The following is a 20,875-nucleotide window of genomic DNA, read 5'->3' as shown; positions in this document are numbered from 1 at the left end:
GATATATAAGTGCATCTCTCGCAAGTCTGAGTCTGGAAGGTAAGAGGAGGGGGATGTCTGTGTATATGAGGCAGTTGCTGCATTGCCTCAGGGTGCCCAGGTTGACCAGGTTAATAGGAGAAAGCACAGAGAACTGACCTTTAGACATGCCTGGAGGGGTGGGCATTAATAATAAGTACTAGAACTGTTTCCTTGTAGAACATTTAGTACTGGTAGCACTTTTGTGTTCTACAAAAATTGCTACAAGAAGTCTGGTAAAGTGCTAGACTAATAAGCTAGTAAAAGTGCAGGAGAGGAGAGGAGAGAACTAACAGATCTAAGGGAAAAGTTGAAGAGCAGATTTTGGCACCACTCAAAACCTTACAAACAGTCCTGGATACAGCAAATCTGTATTTGGACTAGACTAGTTATAGGGAAGTTGGAAAACAAGTGCAAATGCAGGCTTTTAAACAAGAAAGTTGAAAGAGATGGAAAGACTGCCAAAATAGCCAATAAACTACAATTTCTGGACCAGAAACCACTCTTGTGGTAGATAGGCTACCTATTGCTTACCACTCCCACTGATAAGCTAGAAGGCTTCCCTCCAACACAGAAAGGCTTGCCAGGCTTAGAAACTTACAAACAGTCCTGGATACAGCAATTCTTTATCTGGACTAGACTAGATACAGGAAAGGTGGGAAACAAGCGCAAATGCGCTTGTTTCCCACCTTTCTCTTTCTGTCATTTCAGAGCCTGCGATTACTACAGCTGACTTCAATACTGCATCAGCTCTGCCGCAAGGCCCTACTCCTACAGGTTTACTAAGAATTTTGTCATTGTATAATGTAAGCACATTTATTATGAAGAACCAATTGGTCGAATATATACTTGCTCTGTGATTGAAAGTGTCTGTGAAATAATTCATGCGATCTAAGGACCTCTTACTATGTTGGCCACTGTCTTCTTTTTCTTGACCAGTAGATACTGCATATGCCAGTTATTTAGCCTCAGGAAATGACAGAAAACCCATTTTGTTTAGTATTCCTTTGTTAATTGCCATTAGTTATAATTTGACCTGAGCATGGGAACCTACTACACTCAGCCTTGCTCCCCTATACAACTCTCAATTCTCATCTGTCACCTGTTACTCTAACATTATACTTCCTACATACACATTTCCCTTGTGATTCTTATTAAAAAACGTCCCCAAATGACCCTACAACTTCTGTACACTCACTTCTGTTTCTTGTTTCCTACTTCCCTATTTCAATTTAGTTTTTAGCCCCATTCCCAACTATCTTTCTCCCTCCCATACTGCTTTGCACTATATCCATTCATAATCACATCCGTCCCTAATAATACCTATCTATTCCTCATTGTATCTTTTACTTTTTTTCAAATAAACCCTCATTTCTTCTTATTTTGACTACATCATTATACTCTAGCTTTTCATACCCCTCTATTCCTTACATTCCAAAGAAGATACCAGCATACCTCTCAACTGCACCAAATTACTCAGTTTTTACCGCGTTTTGGGGTCAAAATAATGGGATGCCACGATTCCTGAGTGGCACCCCTTCATTCCTGATTTCTTTTTTTTAATTTTTCTTTTCATGCTTTCAGAGCTGACATCATCACATGCACAATGACATCAGCTCCGTCAGCCTGTCGGAATTGAGCTCAAATGCACACATTTCTGTCTGGCTGCAAGCGCGCTACTGCGAGTCTGCTTTTACTGAAGGAAATATGTTGTTAACTGAACTGCTTTAGTCATATTGCTTTTATTGAACTGATGGAAACGTGAACTTAACTGAAGGATCAGATACTATTGTTAACTGGCTTTTACTGAAGGATCAGGTACTATTGTTAAATGGCGCTTTTACTGAAGTAGACATGTTGTTCACTGTACTGCTTTGGTCATATCGTATTGCTTTTATTGAACTGACGGAAACATGAACTGAACTGTTAAGTGGATTTTACTGAAGGAAAAATGTTGGTTACTGAAATGCTTGAGCATGGATTCAAGTCTGCTTTTACATTATTGAACCAACTTAAGGATCAGAAACTATTAACTGAACTCACTGTTGCTTTGGTCATTTTTCTTGCTTAACTGATGTTTTGGCTTTGTTTTTTCTTACTGCTGCTTTTCTTTGAAAGAGGGTGTGTGTGTCTGTGTGTGTGTGTGTGTGTGTGTGTGTGTGTGTGTGTGTGTGTGTGTGTGTGTGTGTGTGTGTGTGTGTGTGTGTGTGTGTGTCTGTCTGTGTGTGTGTGTGTGCATTGGGTAGTTTTGTCATTATTGGTTCATGCATTTAGTTTCATTGCCTACTGGAAGAATGTTCAAACAAATTTTAAAATGCACTCTAACTTAAGTCTAACCAGTGTGCTGTATTATACAAGGAATATAATTTAATAAAGTCAGAGAGGTGTATCAAAGAATGCATGTATGTTTCTTGTTTTGTGTGCAAGCAAGGAGCCTATGATTTGAAAAACGCCCAAAGGTAATCTTTATCCACCACTGGCCAGATGCATTGTCTTTGGATGTGGTATGGGTTTCAATGCTGTTTCAATGAATGTGAGTTTCAAGGGCAGAGAAGTTTTAATGCCAAATATATTTTTATTGTGAGACAGTATTGTTTTGTTTAATCATTGTAGAAGTAAAGCAGTATGCACACATTAGTGTTTATGGTAAATGGGGCGAAATAGCCAGGAAATGGGACATTGGAATGACTGCAGGGGGACTCTGGTGCAATATTTTGGTTGTCTGTTCTTCAGTTTGTGTTTGAAAGCTGGTATCCCATAATTCCATCGGAGTGGGCGGGGTTACTTAATTATGTATGCACATTTTATGTTGATCAGTGTACAGATTTGTACCTATTTTTCATGGGCCTTGTCCATATTTTTGATGTTTCCAGGTTGAGAGGTATGGATACCAGAAAAACCTAACTCTCTTCTTTTATAGAAAATATTTCTGTCTTTCCCTATCCTCTGTCAGCCTTCAGAATCCACCATTATTGAATCTCTTCCTGCCCTGCAACTTCGTTTCCTTCTTCATTGCTATTTACCCATTACCTGAAATCTATAATATACAGATTCCTGCACTTAATTATGCTACTCTTCAACTTATCCTGTATTCTTCTCTTCTAATTAATAGCCCCACACATTATAGCAATACATCAAATTCCCTATTAGACTGGATTCTAGTATCAGACCCTAGCAAATACTGCACCAGTGGTAGAGTGTCAGACTCTGTCAGTGATCATCTCCCAGTCAATGTGAACAGACATCTCATACAACCAGTTAAACAGTATGTTTATAAAACAAGTAACCTTTCCAAGGTTAACCCAGAAATGTTAATTACTACACTATGGTCTATTAAATGGAACTTCCTAAAAATGCTCCCCTTAGACAATGCTGTAAATGAATTCAATATAACTCTTCTAAATATCCTAAATAGCCTTGCACCTTCTAGAAGGAAGGGAATAAAAACAAATAATGCAGTCTGGCTTTCCAAAAAGAGTAAAATGCTAATGAAGGATAGAGAAGAAGCTTGGAAATAACAGCAAAAATGTAAAACACCTCAGTATCTTGAAAATATTAAAATGCTTCGTAGTTATACCAAAAAGCAAATAAATGAAGACAAAAAACTACACTATAATAACTTTCAGAGTAATACTAAACACAACCCTAAAAAGTTTGGGCATCCATTAAAGAAGTCTTACATCCTGGACAAAAATTCAACCCAAACCTCTCTCCTGATAATTCACCACTCAAAACTGCAGTACAGTTCAACTTTTATTTTATAGCTAGTCTAGCATCTCTAACCAGGGATTCCTCAACATCTAATTGTAGCCCTGCCCAACAGCCATGTATCACCCACCACTTCCCCTTTCACCTTCAAACGTGTGCCGACATACTATATAAAACTACTCGTAAACTTAAAATGTGCTCTTATTCAGCTGATGACCTTCCAAGCGAGTACCTAAAAATAGCGGTGAATAGCATTGCCTGTCCTGTCTCAATTCTTATAAATATGTCAGTCCAGGAATTCCACCTTCCCTCTGTTTGTAGAAAGTCACACATTACCCTCTGCACAAAAGAGGACATTAAACAGACATTAATAAATTTTGACCTACAACAATCTTCTCTCTCCTCAACAAAATACTTGAAAAAGTGTATTCAAAAATTATTACTAGACTGTCTCCTGCAGGAAAAACTCCTATCCCCTACACAACATGGCTTCCATCCTTCCCATTGTACTAGCACTGCCCTTCTAACTTATATTGATACTGTCAATAAACTCTCCTCCTCCTGCCCAGCCATCTCTTCCCTTATATTGCTATGCACCCCCCCTGCACTCTTCTGAGCTCTGATCATTTCCTCTTAGCAATCCGCAAGGCATAAAGAGCAATAACACAACACTTATACAGCTACTCAGTTGCTCTAGCTTGGAACAAACACCCAGTAAACATTAGAAATCTGCCCCATACCGATAGCTTCAAGAAGGTATTAAAAGAAACCCTACTAAACGCCTGGATCTGTTCTTGCCAAAAGCCCAGCTTCACATCTTCCATGTACTAACTGTTTCTCCTACTAACTACTTCTCCCTACTGTACTCATCATAACTCCTCTAATTACCACTCTGTTCCCCTGATTACTGACTCCTGTTTCTCTACACCTCACTTCTTTACTTTATGTCCATCATTAACCCCTTTTTACTTTTTTCACATCTTCTTCCTCACTTACTGAGACCCACCTCATATCAAACCATATACCGTTAACAACATCTGTTAAGTATTTAATCTGACTTTTAGGTGTATTCTGTGTATTTAAAAATCAGCTGTGGTTGCTGTTAGCCTCTGTTATGCTACTATGTTTGTAACTGTTTTTGTATTTGTGTTTGGGGCATTTTCCCCGGGCCCCCGCTGAAAATGGGCTACTGCTCAGTTGGACATAGTCAGTTAACAAATGTCAAAATGAGAAATAAAAAAATTGTTTGTATGTCTTCTTCTTCTTCCAGCTTTTCCGGTTAGGGGTCGCCACAGCGGATCACAGGTCCGCTCATGATTGGCAGTGGAGTTTTACGGTGTCTAGTTGCCAGCCCGGCGCCCATCCTTCCACAGAAGGCCCACACACGCACGCACTCACACCTAGGGCAGTGTCTTCATTAGTTTTATACTCACACCATCTAGGTAAATTACTGTTATTCCTTTTGACAATGGTAGATTCTAAGTTGTGTTATTTTTCTTTATAATGTTCTGTATCCAAAATCTAACTTAAGCTCATCTCCCATACTTGTCCACTTGAAATGGTTAAGTTCAAAGCCTGTGAAAAGCGTTTAATTATTATGTAACTGTAACAAGATGACTACAGCAAGATTCATTGATTAAAAAAATACCTGGCTTATCATCCTAAATTCAGACTTCAGGGCAAATAATTTATTTCTAACACTGTTTACTTTGCAGTAGTCTGTTCACCCTTATGAATTGCAGTGTTGGTGCAAAGAACATTACAGGAATGTATGATGTGCAGGATGCTTTGGAGTCTGGGCAGGATTGGCATGGTTCTCGGATGCAATATTAGTAAGTGTGTAAGTAGCTGCAGGTGGGGGAGTACATAGTAATGTAAATGTGTGATAATTATAAACAGCCCCAGAAGCAATGGACTGTATCAGTTCTGAGTAATGAAAAGGTATGAACCGTACTACTTAAGGAACAATCTTCAAAGCTAAAATAGAAACAGTGTGTGATGGTGAAAGTATCACTAGGTAAGCAGATTGGTGGCATAAACAGTTGCTGTTCATTTTTTAGTTCCATCTTGATTAACCTACCATTTCATTAAAACTTCATAAACTGAACTGAAGTAAACAACTGAGTTTCTGAAAATATCTGAAAATGATTCTTTACTATGGACATGCTGCACAGATTGAGGTGCTGTATTAGTTCTTTGTTGAAGTAGTGTGACAGCTTTGCCTTATTCATTACTCGGTGCCACAGGAAACGAGGACATTAATTTCTTGTGTGACTGAAGCTGGAGTGACAGAGTTCATACTAGTGCCAAGCAGAACAAATGTGTTTTTAGACCAGATATTCTTCTGGCATCAGTGAGCAAAGATAAGAAAAATACTGATAAACATCCAAATCCCGAGCTCATCAGGCAGTTTGGTTCTGTTTAATAGGTTTAGCAAAACCATTGCATGTACTGTTTTACAGTGATGACTCAAACTTTCAAACATACTTTAAGTAGTGAGGCAGAATTAAGGAACAGATGAATAAAAAGATCATCTGCATGTTAAATAAAGATACTGAAACGAAATAATGGTTTTGTGGTGCTCATAGCCATTGTCTGCCAATGTACAGTAATTGCAAAAGTATTCAGGAAACATCAATTATTGTAGCAGAATGAGAGACGGGAAAAGAGAGGAGTGTTACTTAGAAAAGAGGAAGACATCTGGCAGGACAAAGGCAAAAGGAGGTGATCTAAGTGGTGTGTGTGTGTGTGTGTGTGTGTGTGTGTGTGTGTGTGTGTGTGTGTGTGTGTGTGTGTATATATACGTGCAGATGTGCATGCCTGCATGTTTGCATTTGACACATGGGTGTTTAGCAGTACGCCAGATCACCAAGAAAAATAATAGTATGAATGTGTATAAAATAGTATATCAAGTAATTTATCAGGATGACACTCAGTGATGAGGAGTTTTGGCTGCTGAGTTTATAAAATAGCTGACTGACCATAGTTTAGTTCAAGGACCTGCTAGCATTACTTTCCACCCACGTTAAAGAATGAATGAACACTGGTGATTTTGGCATCCTTCCTTATTGTTCATTTGATTTGAAGTTTGGAAATTTTGGCTGTGAGTATTTTGCCATGTCAATATCTTAATGTGGGTGAATAAGTTTCAAACAAAAATGTCGACACTGGAAATGTTAACGTGTAAGAGTAAACTGGACTATACAGTATGCAGTTAAAGTATAGTGAGGATCAGGTAATTGGCTCTTTTTCTACTGTAGTGCAATCCTGCAGTTAGTATAGTTAATATATATATATATATATATATATATATATATATATATATATATAATATGCAGGGGGTGTGGAGTATGCAGTCCCATCACATGGGGGTGCAGTGGGACTAGCCACCCCCGCAAGAAAAGACATTTTTACTGTTTTTTTTTCTCCTTCGATGTTTGGGTTGTTGCTTTTTTTTCACTTGATATTGCAGCTTTCAAGAAAATGCATGAATCCTCCTCCTTTCTGCCTACAGTGACCTCTGCTTCCCTAACACCTGATAGTGTAGACTGCCAAGCATCCATGTGTTCCTAGGTACATGTGCAAATGATGAAGTCTGTGCCCCTGACTATAACCTTCTTTTTGTTTGGTGTAAGTGGAGATATCTAATGTGCGGTGTGAGTAAATCATGCATTGCGTAGCACAGCTGTTGTATAACACTGCACACATCCTTTTTATTTTGTGTGACACCATATTACTACTCAGCACATGTCATAGCTCACAGACGTGGACTACACATTGCTTGTTTGCCTCTTTTGATGTTTACTTTGCACAGATCCATCTAGAGAGGTATGGTGTGGCTGTTGTTGGTGTCCACTACTGTGTGTGCTGCTGGTCTTGGATGGAGAGGTGGTTGCAGTGGATAGTGCTACTGCATTGTTAAAGAGTTGTGTGGATGCTGCCAGGCATGCTTGCTGGTGGGAATCATACTGTGTAGCATGCCACAAGTATCAGGTAGGCTGTAGTGAGTGCATACTGAAGTATCCACATATGTGACTAGCAGGTAGAACTTTGACACATTCTGTGCATTCCTGGTTTGAGAATGGGCAGTGTTCTACTGATGTTCAGCCATGCCTTGGAGGTTTCATGCAGTCGTCATCAGATACGGCTTAAGGGGGAACATTCCATCACCTTCCATATATTTGAGGCAACCAGAAGAAATTGGTGGGATTAATGATGAGTATCTGTTATGTATGACATTATGTAGCTGTAGGGTGTATGTCATTTATGAAAATCACTGGAACATCCAGGGTACTGTGTGGGCTCATGAATATTTAATCCTTATGCACTGCATACTACCTTGAAGAAGATGGAACAGTAGCCCTTGTCATTGATGTAATGCTGGCCATGGACACTGGATGGTGCCTTTATTGCCATATGAGTTCAATCTGTGGTTCCTGACCCTTCAAGGAGGTAGACAAGGTCATGGAAGCCATGTTTTGGGATAGCAGATGTGCTCATCAACATGTGGAAGCAATGTATCGATGAACACACATTACTTTATACAGGCTGCCACCTGCAAAGTTCTCAGCTTGCCTCTGAAAGGTCGTTGTAGCTAGTACAAGTACAATCTATACCTTGCTACTTATTGGTATTGGAGGTCCCCACCTTTTTCCAGTTCCATTCTGTTGGCCATATGTGCCACCCAAGTCATCCAGTAATGCTTATATCAGTGTGTAGCTGGTGCCTGACCTGCATTTCTGTCAGCTTCTGTGAGGTCATCCTCTGACAGTTGTGCTTTCTAATCATTTGGATGATACATTAAACTGAGGTCCCATCTGCATGAGTTGGTGGTAGCTTGGTGGATATAAAAGATCCCATGAAAACCAGTGAAAAGAGTACAGGAATTTCCTCATTGCTCTGGCAAAATTTTCCCTAGTAATATAAATGCCACCTAGAGTCTCCCTTATAAAGAGGCCCCCAATCTAATGGGACTAACATGATCAACAAACAAAAAGTAAATAAATGAAAAATAAAGTCTGAGCAACCATATTACACAAATGGGATACTGAAGCTTGAGTTAAGCAAATGCTGTGCTACATATGTTGCTATTCTTGCTAATATTGTGGTTAGAACTAAATATTTTGGTGTATTCTTTCCCTTTCTCCTGAGCTGCAAGCACCCTGTTGCTTGATGGCTATGAATTATGACTTGTTTTCCCCATCTTCATTTGCATATCACTTTTTTGGCATCTTTTGACCCATTGACCGTAAGCACTACCTGTTGTTAGGAATTGCTCCTTGGTGCTCATTCTTGTTTTTGCTGCAAAGTACACAGCAAACATTTTATAAATGTCTATGCATGCCTCTTTCAAATTAAAAATGTGGAGAAAAACATTCAAACTCAATTTATTTCATCAAGTTGTTATTCAGTGAGGCCTGTCTGTCATCTTATCGACATAAATGTAGCCTGTTAGTGGTTACACAAATAGAGCTAGAAACAAAATAGAATGTGCTTTTTATCAGTACCTCTCAACTTCTCAAGAATTCTGGACAAAGCCATAAACAGTGTGTGTGTGGAGGGAGTGTCAAAATCAGGGACAGTTTATAAATATTACTCTGATTCACTTAAAAAACGATAATAGCACAATATGTTTTGCATCGTATTGCAGTTTCTGAACAATAAGAAGCATAAAACTCTAATGATTGGAATTATTGACAGACAGCTCCTTATTGCATCTCATTGATTTACAAGGAGATCAAGCATATGAGGGACGGGGCAAAAATATTATGCAAAATCAGAAACAATTGAGAGGTACTAAAGCAACATTCTTAGGTGAAATAAAGCTACAGCTCCACAGCATAGAGAGGCTGTAGATAAATTAGGGAGAAGCACACATCACACATACATGTATATAGTACTGTGGAGCATGCAGGATTTATATGAGCTAAGATAAAACATGAGAAGTCACAACGTCTTGTAATGATCAAACCTCTGATAACAGTACAACAGAGGTTCACATCCTGGGTATCATTTGTTAGTTTTCAGAACAGTTTCCTCCTTGAGTATTACAAATATGATAAGGAAAATGTCATCTATGACTTCCATGGTGGCTGCACACTGAACAACAGCTTAATTTCAGCTCTCCCAGTGTGAAAACAGAAACTCAGGAAAGAGAGTCAATGCACTGGTCTTTTTGCATAAATTTCAGTAACTGGCTAGTAAGTGCACTGCCTGGATGCCAGCAATAAAGTAATTCAGAGACCCTGAAGGAAAATCAGTCACAAGAGATGAGGAGAAAACACTGGCTGGGAATAATTCTGCAGCTGTTCAGCAAAAAGCAGTGTAAGCTCCAGCTTTGGTGCAAGATATGACTTCCAGTAACCTAGAAGAAAAAATAAGTCAAATGTATTCAGAGCTGATTAAAATAAACAAAACACTGAAGGAGCATATCAACAGAAATAACAAATAGCTGGAAAAATGGAAGAAACTTTAAACAGATATTCAGATGAGGTAATAAAATTTCAAAAATCAGAAGTCAAAATGAAGAAAATGCTGACTGAGTATGAGACTGCTCAAGAAGAGATGTTTCAAAAAATAATTGAATTAGAGGACAGTGCATGCAGGGAAAACCTGAGATTCTCTGTACCAGAGAAGCTGGAGGGAACAGACTATTAATTTTATGAAAGCACAAATAAACAACTGGACTGGTATTCCACAGCAGGAGTTGGTAATTGAAAGGGAACACCGTGTGTATGCTCCAAACCCGGCCATGAGAAAGCAACCTAGATCTTTAATAGTAAAGATATAATCCTACCAACAGAGTTGATTCTGACAAGACTGTGGCAGAAGGATAAAGTACTAAAAGTGGGAGACAGTATAGTGCTTGTGGAAATGATTACTTACTATACACCAGGCAGAAAAAGAGTAATTTTATTCCACTAATCAGGGAATGCTGAGAAGCAAGCATGAGATTCTAGCTGCTATATAGAGCTTTTTTAGACTATTCTTTCGTGGTGGGTCAAAATCATTTTTTTGATGCAGCATATGCAAAGGAAGAAATATAAAAGTTTTTCCAACAAAAAGTGACCTGTCAAGTAGAAGGAGATTCTTCTTATTATTCTTCTGGTAATAAAACCCATAGAGAGACAGTGCCAGTGAAACGTTTTCCAGTGTTTCAAAGGAAAATGCTTGAGAGAGAGAAAAAAAGCACAACAGGTGACTAGAAGAACCAAGTGTACATTGGAAGTGAAGCAAAGACTGGATTTGGGAGGTGAGGAAAACCAGCAACTAGGAAACTGACAAACCAATGTGGAATTACAAAGCGTTAATTATATTTGTGAAACATGACAGAACAAGAAAACCTGGAAATATTGGACTTCTTTGACTTGGGATTCCAAGGCACATGCCCTACTTCATGTCATTAATGTTTGGAAGAACATTTAAGAGAGGGGAAGAGGAAGGAAAGAGTTAACTGTAAATAAAACAAAATGTTCTTAGCAGTAGTATTTTTATAATACATGACATACCATTTTCTATAAAGTAAAGGTTTCTCAGTTATTTTCAAGTGTAATAGGGATACTAAAGTAAACAGGTGCCCATTTTCCCTTCTTCTTTGCTTTTTTCAGTTTTAAGAAATGTAGGCACTACAATTTAGAAAACAAAAAAGTATGGATGAAAGAGCATATACAAAAAAAAAACTGATGCGCTTTTTCTTACTCTTGCATAGGGAATGACTTGGTTAACACCTTTGGCTTGATATAATGACAAATTTTAAAGGAATGTAAACAAATAAATAAACAACACTGAATATAATAAAATGTTTTTCTCTAGCAAGTAAATGGGTGCTTGTTGTAGAGTTAACTGTGTGTCTGTTTCTCATATCTCTATGGAGGCCAATAAAAACCGAATAGTTCTTTCCTTTGATGGCTATGAGATAATGTTTTCTGAAAACATTAAGTGTTTTTCTTATCTGGGAGAGGTATAAAGATAAGACAAAAACAGACAGCACTTAGTTGTAGTAAAAACACAGGCTGTATCATGTGTCTTAGCATGGGTAACCTTCCTTATTCCTAGGTTAATCCAAGTCTATGAATTTGGCTGTCAGTCTGGGACATTTGTTCCTGTTAGGAGAGAGAAACTTCAATATTTTAAGATGTACATAGTTTTTGTGTGCTAGTATTAAGTTAAGAGGTTTTAGAGGTGTTCTGGGGATGTGCTTTTTTGAGGGTTTTCACTAAAACAATTAGTTTTGTAAGATTTGGCATAGGTTCAAATGGATATGACAACAAACAACCGTATAAAAGATCAAGCTGCCAAACTGCTTGCATGTAACACAAAAGCTGAAACTAGACATTTAAAAAGCATAACAGGTAGGAATAATAACTTCTTAGCATAATGACAGCACTTTCTTTTTTATCTTTAAATGTAAATATTCTCACAGATATGTGCAAAAAAGAAAGAGTAGTGACGTATATTTAAAAATGGAGAGTGCAAATAGTTCTACGGGAGAGACATTTGGAAAGAACTGACTGAGCATGTGAATTTAATAAAGAAAGGAATTCAGGATGGTTATTCAGCAGAATATGTGGGATAAAGGAAAAGGGGAGTACTTATATTAATTGCAAGAGGAACTCCAATAGCAATAGAAGAGGGAAAAAAATATAATAATGGTAAATTTAAGGGGCTACTGGAATGCATTTATATTCTACCTTAAACTACTATAAAGGAGCTTAAGAAAATTCTGGGAGAAATCATCAGCTTTTAGTTGAGAATGCTACTTATAGATGGGGACTGGAATTTGATATAAGTTCATAGGTGATTACTAGGCTAACGACCACAAGGGCTTTTTTAAGCCTAGCCATGCATCCCAAATCTCTGACAAGTTCTGAGACCCTTGATAAGTATAAACATGGGCCTGGGAAATGAACCATTTACAGGTTACTTGTGTCCATTAGAGAAATAGGTGCCAACCCAGGGGGTGAATTTCTGGTCTCCCATCCAATTGTCCAAGTTGCAGTCGAATTGGGTTAGGGAGGAACTCTGCTTCACATGGATGGGTAGCCTGTTCCATAGATGGGATAGTCTCTGGGATACACACCTATCTCTCCAGCAGGTCCTATTTATATTACAGGCAATGTTTAAGTCTTTAGAATGGGTAATTCTGGTGATGTTGGTTTTTGGTCTGACAATGCCCTGTATGCCAAGCATAGATCTCCTCTCAAAAGCCTGTAGGAGACATAATACAGGGATAAGGCCTTGAGGTGGTCTGCATATGACATATTACTTACACCTTGTATTCTTTTAGTGAGGAACCTCTGTGGATGATCCATTTGTTGGATATGCCTGGATAGGTACATACCAAAGGGAGCATTGTACTCTGATAGGTCTGATGAATGCCGAATACAGTGGAACAATGACTTCCTTGGACTTTGATGCCATACCTTTGTTTATAAGTTGCACAACACAAAATGATTTCCTCACCACTGTAGACACATGATGGTCAAATGCTAGATTACCATCTATGTGTGTCCCTAAGGCTCTGACCACTGAGTCAACTCTAAAGGGTGTGTTCTCAATATGATAGTTACCAGGGATGGATGACTTCCTAAAGGATACTGTTATGCATTTCTTGACATTTAGTTTTAGTCCATGGCTCTAACACCAGTTATTTGTGTCAGCCCCTCCTGGAGAATATTTGTGTCAGTGTGAGATTCAGTGACAGCTCCTAATTTGTAATCATCTGCAAATTTAGTCAGAGACCACTGACACTGGCCTTGAGTTCTGAGAAGTAAATGCCTAAAAAGAGCGGTTCAATGACTGATCCCTGAGGGGACTCCACTTGTGACTGGCTTTTTTGTAGAGGTGGACTCCCCAATTCTAACTTCCTGGGTCCTGTCTGTGAGCCAGTTGGCTATCCACCAGGTGATATATGGGTTTGTACCTAACTTCTTGAGTTTGCCAACAATGCCCGAGTGGGGTATTGTGTCAAATGCCTTGGCCAGGTTAAGGTATGCAGTGTGAACGATTTTGCCCTCATCCATTGTCAAATGTGAGATTGTTGTCAACCTGAGTACCTAGATCTCTCACCACAGGTTGTCTGCTTAGGGTGTTGCCATTGATGTGGTAGTATGAGATTCCTAATAATACACTCCATGGCATTTAACTGACTATTTTATTGTGCATGCATGCATGTATGCATTTGTATTTTGTGAACTTTTAGACTAGTGCAGTCTCGTTTGAGGTTAAAGGTCCAGGAACATGAGTGTTTAACTGTGACTTTATGATAAGGATTTCTGCACATATGATCTACAGCTGTACATATTCAGGTTCTTAATGACAGTAGTCCTCATTAGCCTAGATGGATGGAGTTGTCACAGTGGTCCATGATGATAACACTTAGTGTCTCAAAGTTTGTTAAACACTTGGTTTGCATGATACAGACAACATGCAGTCACAGACATGCAGTGGAAGAGTGAGATGTTGATTGATTTCTTGTGTTTGTGCAATTGTTATGAGGAGCTCTACCAATTTGCTGTTATTCATAGGTTAGTGAGGTTATAACTGCAGTCTAAGCATGTATGGTTATGTAAGAGATTGTAAGTTTGCTATCCTGTCCTTTGTTATATCATCTCGCATCAAGCTCCCTGATGTTGTGGCTTTTTTCATTATCTTATACATTCATAATTGCAGGCAGTATATAGGTAACAAACTTAGGGTTACCACCTGTCCCACTTTGCGAGGGACAGTCCCTCTTTTGGCAGTTGTGTTCTGCAATAAAATTGAAAAAATGGCAAATGTCCTGAGATTTTAGGACAACAATATTTCCAATTTTTTCTTTAATAGTTGCATAAACAGTTATTTTGTTTCTGAAACACCTAAATGTTATATGAAACAGAATAATCAACTCAAATGCTGAAATAATAAGCTTTTATTTTGGCAAAAAAAGTTAAGTTCTGTCCTTTGTACTGGCCGTGGGTATATTTTGCCTTGTAAAATCTGACGTTTCTACAAAAAATGTCCCACTTTGGGCATTTGAAAAGGTGGCAACCCTAAACAAACTCATGTCGCACTTCAAGAAAGTACAGGAAAGGATGATTGATTGACAAATAAACAGAAAGTAAGATAGGAGATGAGCAGATTGGATTCAGATCAGGAAGTAGCATGGTCAATCCAAAGATGGCAGTCAGAAAGGTAGTGGAGAAGAAGCTAAAGATGAGGAAGGAGTCCAAATGAGCTTCCCAAACTTGGAGAAAGCATATGACAAAGCTGATTTGGGCAGTCATGCAATGTACTGAAGTCCTAGGAACACTGATAGATAGAATTAGTGCAGACTATGTACAAAGACCCAGTGGCACAAGTACTAAGAGTATGCATCAAGGCTCATATCTGAGCTCTCTGTTATTTATACTGGTGATGGACTTACATTAGCAAACTGGTGGGAGGGGACAGATCAACAAAGCTGATGTACACAGACGGTGTGGCATTACAAGCAGAATGTGAATAAGAAATTCAACAAATGATTGGGGTATGAATACAAAACTGAAGGCACATCGAAGGAAACTGACTACAGGCAAGACAGTTGTCATAGCAGCAAATGGAGAAATCAGAAGAAGCAGAAAATTGAGATGGAAGGGAAGATAGCAGAACAGGATAATAGTTTCAAGTATCTAGGAGGGGTGGTTGAGGAGAAGACAGGTCTGAATGGGGAGCTCAAAGCTAGAATCGGAGAGGGCTGCAGCCATGTGGGATAGAGTGTGAGGGGTAGTGTGTGACAGAATAATGTCAAAGAAGCTGAAAAGTAAGGTGTCCAAACCTACATTAAGACCAACTCTTCTTTATGGTAAAGAAACCTGGACAGTGGATGATTAGCAGTTGAGGAATGTGGAAGTAATGGAGCTGAAGTGACTTAGATGGTGGTTGTATGCACACTGTGTGGCACATGAATAAAATGATGACATCATTGAAGAACCCAAAGTAGCTTCAATTGCAAAGAAGGTCAAAATAAACACATTACAGTGTTTCAGACACATGTGCAAGGAAAACAGAAGTCAATTTGTTGAAGAGGTTTTGGGAGAAACAGCGAATAGGAAATCAGGTCATTCAGCAAAGAGATGGATAGATTTTGTGAGAGAAGACCAGTAACACTCAGGCATGACTCTCAAAGAATGTAGGACACTGGTATTGAATCAAAAGAGGTTGCAGTAGTTCACATGACACCCTGAACCCATGTCGAAAAATGAGGAGGAGGGTAGTGATGATGTTCATTATTACAGGTATGTGATGAAGACATTTGGAATGTAGAGAGGTACTGTGTCTGAGATAACACAACAGGTTATGGAGATGGAAGTGCTGTTTTTTCTCATACTACATTCCAGGGATCACTGCCTTTTCTTGGCACTCCCTGACAGATATTTGCTTTGTTAGCTTCCAGGAAATGTCTTATCTACTATCTTAAGAGCCCCACCTTTGGTAAGCTAAACAACAGTATTATAGCCCCACGAGGTCTGCACACATTGAGCTGAATTTTAAGCTATATCACTTTGACCTCACCATTTAGTGTGCATGTGTGTGCACGCATGGGGATATGACTTTGGGTATATCTAACAGATATGTATACTGATTTATATGTTCATAGGAGGTTACTAGGCTAATGGCCCAGAGATTCCTCCCCTTTTTACAGTTCTCCATTATGACTTTAACAGCAAATGATCCTTTGTTCCATATCAACATCAGCGCCCTTTTTCCCATTTTTATACATGGGGTCGGGGTATCATGTTAACTGTCGCCAACTCTCTCGATTCAGTGTCACACTCCTTCCTTCTTCAGCCCTCATGCCTGACTGTCACAGATCTTCTTTCGCACAATCCATCCACTTCTTTGCAGGACATCCTCACTTCCTCTTACCTTCTTCCTGTCCATCCCAAGTCATCCTCACCAGATTGTCTTCTGCTTTTCTACACATGTGCCCAAACCACCGTAATCTGTTCTCTTTGATCTTTCCTGCAATTGGAGCTACTTTGGCTTCTGCTCTTATGTCCTCATTTCTTTGTCTGTCCCACAATGTGCATCCTACCACCCTTCTCAGGCACTTCATTTCCATCACCTCTAGCTTCTTCAACTGCTCTGCCTTTACTGCCCAGGTTTCTGAACCATACAGTAGTACTGGTTGCACCACTGTCTTGTACACCTTACTTTTCAGCTTCATTGGCATTCTTCTGTCATAGACTACAGCTGACACTCTGTGCCAGTTGGCTGCAGCTCCTCTGTCCTCATTTCTTCGTCTGTCCCACAATGTGCATCCTACCACCCTTCTCAGGCACTTCATTTCCATCACCTCTAGCTTCTTCAACTGCTCTGCCTTTACTGCCCAGGTTTCTGAACCATACAGTAGTACTGGTTGCACCACTGTCTTGTACACCTTACTTTTCAGCTTCTTTGGCATTCTTCTGTCATAGACTACAGCTGACACTCTGTGCCAGTTGGCTGCAGCTCCTCTGATTCTATCTTTGACCTCTTCATTCAGACTACCCTTCTCCTCAACTACCCCTCCCAGATACTTGAAGCTGTTTACCTGTTCCACTATCTTCCCTTCTATCTCTATTCTCATCTTCTTCTGATTTCCCCAATTTGCTGCCATTACCACCGTCTTATCTGTGCTTAGTTTCATCCTGTGTGCCTTCAGATTTGCATTCCATGCTCCTATCCTTTGCTGAAGTTCTAGCTCAGAGTCTGCCTGTACTGCCACATTGTCTCCATACAGCAGCTTTGTTGATCCATCCCCTCTAACCTGTTTGCTAATGTAGTCCATCAGCAGTATGAATTGCAGTGGGCTCAGAGCTGAACCCTGATGTACACCCACTCCCACTGGGAACCTCTCTGTGAGGCCGAACACTGTTCGTACTTGAGTCACTGGGTCCTTGTACATAGCCTGCACTAATTCTACCAATGTTTCTGGGACTTCAAATCACCGCAGTACTGCCCAGATCAGCTTTCTTGGGACCTTGTCATATACTTTCTCCAAGTCTAGGAATGCCCAGTTGGACTCTCTCCTCATCTCTAACTTCTTATCAAGTGTCTGTCTCAGTGCAAACATCGGGTCAGTTGTGCTGCATCCTGATCTGAATCCAAACTGCTCCTCTCCTATTTGACATTGTACTACTCTGCATATCCGTTTATCAATCACCCTCTCCAGAACTTTCATGCAATGTGATAGGAGTTTGATGCCTCTGTACTGGCCACAGTTGTGGATGTCCCCTTTGTTCTTGTACACTGGCATGAGTATGCTTATTGTCCAGTCATCTGGGATACGCCTTTCTCTCCACACTGCTATTAGTACCCTCAGGAGCCATTTCTCCCCTATCTCACCCAACATCTTTATCATATCTGCTGTGACCTCATCTGAGCCTGTTGCTTTCCCTGACTTAATCTTCCTTTCTGCTGTTCTTACTTCTTCTAGGGTGGGCTCCTCTTCTTCTCTCATTGTAGGCTGTTTCTGGGGCAGTACAGCTTCTGTGAGGTTTTCTTCATTCAAAAGCTGCTGGAAATACTTCTTCCATCTACCTTTGATGCCCTCTGGACTGGTGAGCAGGTTGTTGCTGGCATCCCTTATGAAGGGTGTCTATCTTCTTTATCTTTCTGTCTTTGCTTTGCAACCCTATATAGTTTCTTTGTGCCCCTTACTGAGTCACTTTCCATAAGTCGGTAGAGTGCCTCTGATGCTCTATTCTTTGCAACTTCTTTCTTAGCTTCTTTGTTAGCCAACCTATATTCCTTCCTAGCCTCGTCAGTCTTTTCTGCCTCCCATTCTTCCTGCACTCATTCTTTCTTTTGATGACTTCCTGGACTTCTGCATTCCACCACCAGCTTTCCTTATGCACATTATTTCCACACCTGGCTCAGCCACATATCTTTTCTGTAGTCCTCACACATGCTGTTTTTAGGTGCTGCCATTCTTCTTCAACTCCACATTTCCTCCTCTTCTTGGGGTGCTAGAGCCCTGAGTAATTCCTTAAACTGTTGTACTTTCTCTCCTGCCAACTTCTAGGTCTTCAGCCTGGTCTCTGTTGACCTTAGAGCTTTCTCTGACCACTGCTTGCAGCTGATTGTGGCAACTAGTGGTTTATGCTGTGGGCCAACTGTTTCACTGGAGATGACTTTGCAATCATGGATTCTACCTTGTTACATTTTCCTTACTAGGAGGAAGTTTACCTGAGTTGCATGTTGACTACTCCTGTATGTGATCTTGTGACCATCTCTCTTTCTGAACCATGTGTTGGCTACTATCAAGCCATTTGCCAGACAGAAATCTAGAATGGCTTCTCCTTCTTTATTCCTGTTGCCCCACCCATGTGGGCCCAGGCAACCCTCATAGCCTGTTCTGTCTATCCCGATATGTGCATTCAAGTCACCCATTATCAACACCAATTCGTGTTGTCCTGCTTTATCTAGTAGGTCCTGAAACTGCTGTCTGAATGCACTATTTTCCTCACTATCACAACCCTGCTGTGGGGCATAGGCTGAGATTACGAATACTGCCCTATCATTACACTGGAGTCTGACTGCCATGAATCTGTCATTAATTCTGATGATATCCGTTACTGCCTTCTGAAACCTCTCTTTCACCAAAATTCCTGCACTATTTCTAGCCTGCCCTCCACCTGAGTAGTAGACACTGGATCCTAAGCCAAGTGGCTTTGCTGCACTGCCCTTCCATCTCATCTCTTGGATACATAGGATGTCCAGCCTCCTCCTTATCATAATGTCATCCACTTCCAAGCTGCGTCCTGTCAGTCAACCTACATTAAGCATACCAATTCTCAGTCAGCAGGTTTTACATCCAGCTTTTGCTCAACAGAGCTTTCCCAGGTAACTCAGGCTGGGCAATTGGACACACAGCCAGCCAATAGCTTATTGCCCCAAGACAGCTGGGCTTTATAGCAGGGACACACTGGCCAATAGGGGGACATATACCCCTCCCACCATTAGCATGGATCCCTGGCATGGGTCAAAGTAGGCTGGGTCCTCAAACCACTTATCACCGGTAACTACCCATGCCACTTTTTGTCAACATCAGTCAATATGGCCAAATCACCTAGAGCCATATTTTACACTGTCGAGTGCCTAGACCTGCCATGGCACACAGTCTGATCTGTGTTCTCCTATCTTGAGGATACTGCGCACCACAGTAGAAGCCCAAAGTGGTTGGTCTGTACAACTCTTCACCCTATAGGGCACCATATAGAGTCTGTGCTGCTGCTCACAGCTCCATTCATTGGTGAGTTTGAAATGGAAGCACTGAGCATGTTTTCCGGACATGGGAGAAACCCCACGGAGACACAGGGAGAAAATGCAAACTCCAAACAGGCATTAGTCAGTGGTCAGGATCGAACCTTGCTAGTACTGTGTAATTATGCATATTAATTTTATTAATGTTTTGCTGTATAAGATGTGTTTCTTGTAAAAATACTACTTGCGCTTTACATAGCTTAAGACATCTTTGTAAGCTTCCTCTTTTGCAGCTATTTAACCATTTACATTGATAGAGATGCGCTTCACAGTTGGACTAACTATACATTTGTACTTACCATTGTCCTGTTTTCATGTTTGTACATAACCTATATTTTTTGTACTTCCTTGGTTGCTTCTTTTTCCAAACACTCTGAAGTTTCTTTGTCTATATAATGTTATTCTTATACCTGTTGTATTAATGAACACAAATTTGCATTTGAAGATTTTAGCAAGTACTTTTCTTTTAGCTAAGTTCTCTCAATCCTTTTGAATATCTTCTATTCGGAAATTCTGGGCTTGTTGCATAATAATAATATATAATTTCTTTCTTGTCCTCACTAGTCACTCTATCATGTTTATGGTGCTTTTCTGGTCTATCCTTTTTTGTGGACTACTACTTCCTTCTACAACGGAGGGGGACATCCTCCCCCTCAGCCTGGCCTAACCCAATTGTAGGAATGTTTCTTTGTCTTGAAGATTCTACACTGCAATTTGTTCCAGTCCTGGAACCACTGTGCATATGAGGATTGGGCACTTTTTTATCCTGGGACTTGTGTACCTACTTGGCTTTTTTTATTTTTATTTTTAACTAATTTCTGTCTATGATATATGCTATATAAAATACAGTATATACATCACTGTTGTACCCAGTAAAGTATAG

The sequence above is a fragment of the Protopterus annectens genome, chromosome 7.part0 (assembly GCF_019279795.1).
Source record: "Protopterus annectens isolate FY-2018-M chromosome 7.part0, PAN1.0, whole genome shotgun sequence".
NCBI classification, from domain to species: domain Eukaryota; kingdom Metazoa; phylum Chordata; order Ceratodontiformes; family Protopteridae; genus Protopterus; species Protopterus annectens.
Note: the sequence above shows the minus strand (reverse complement) of the source record.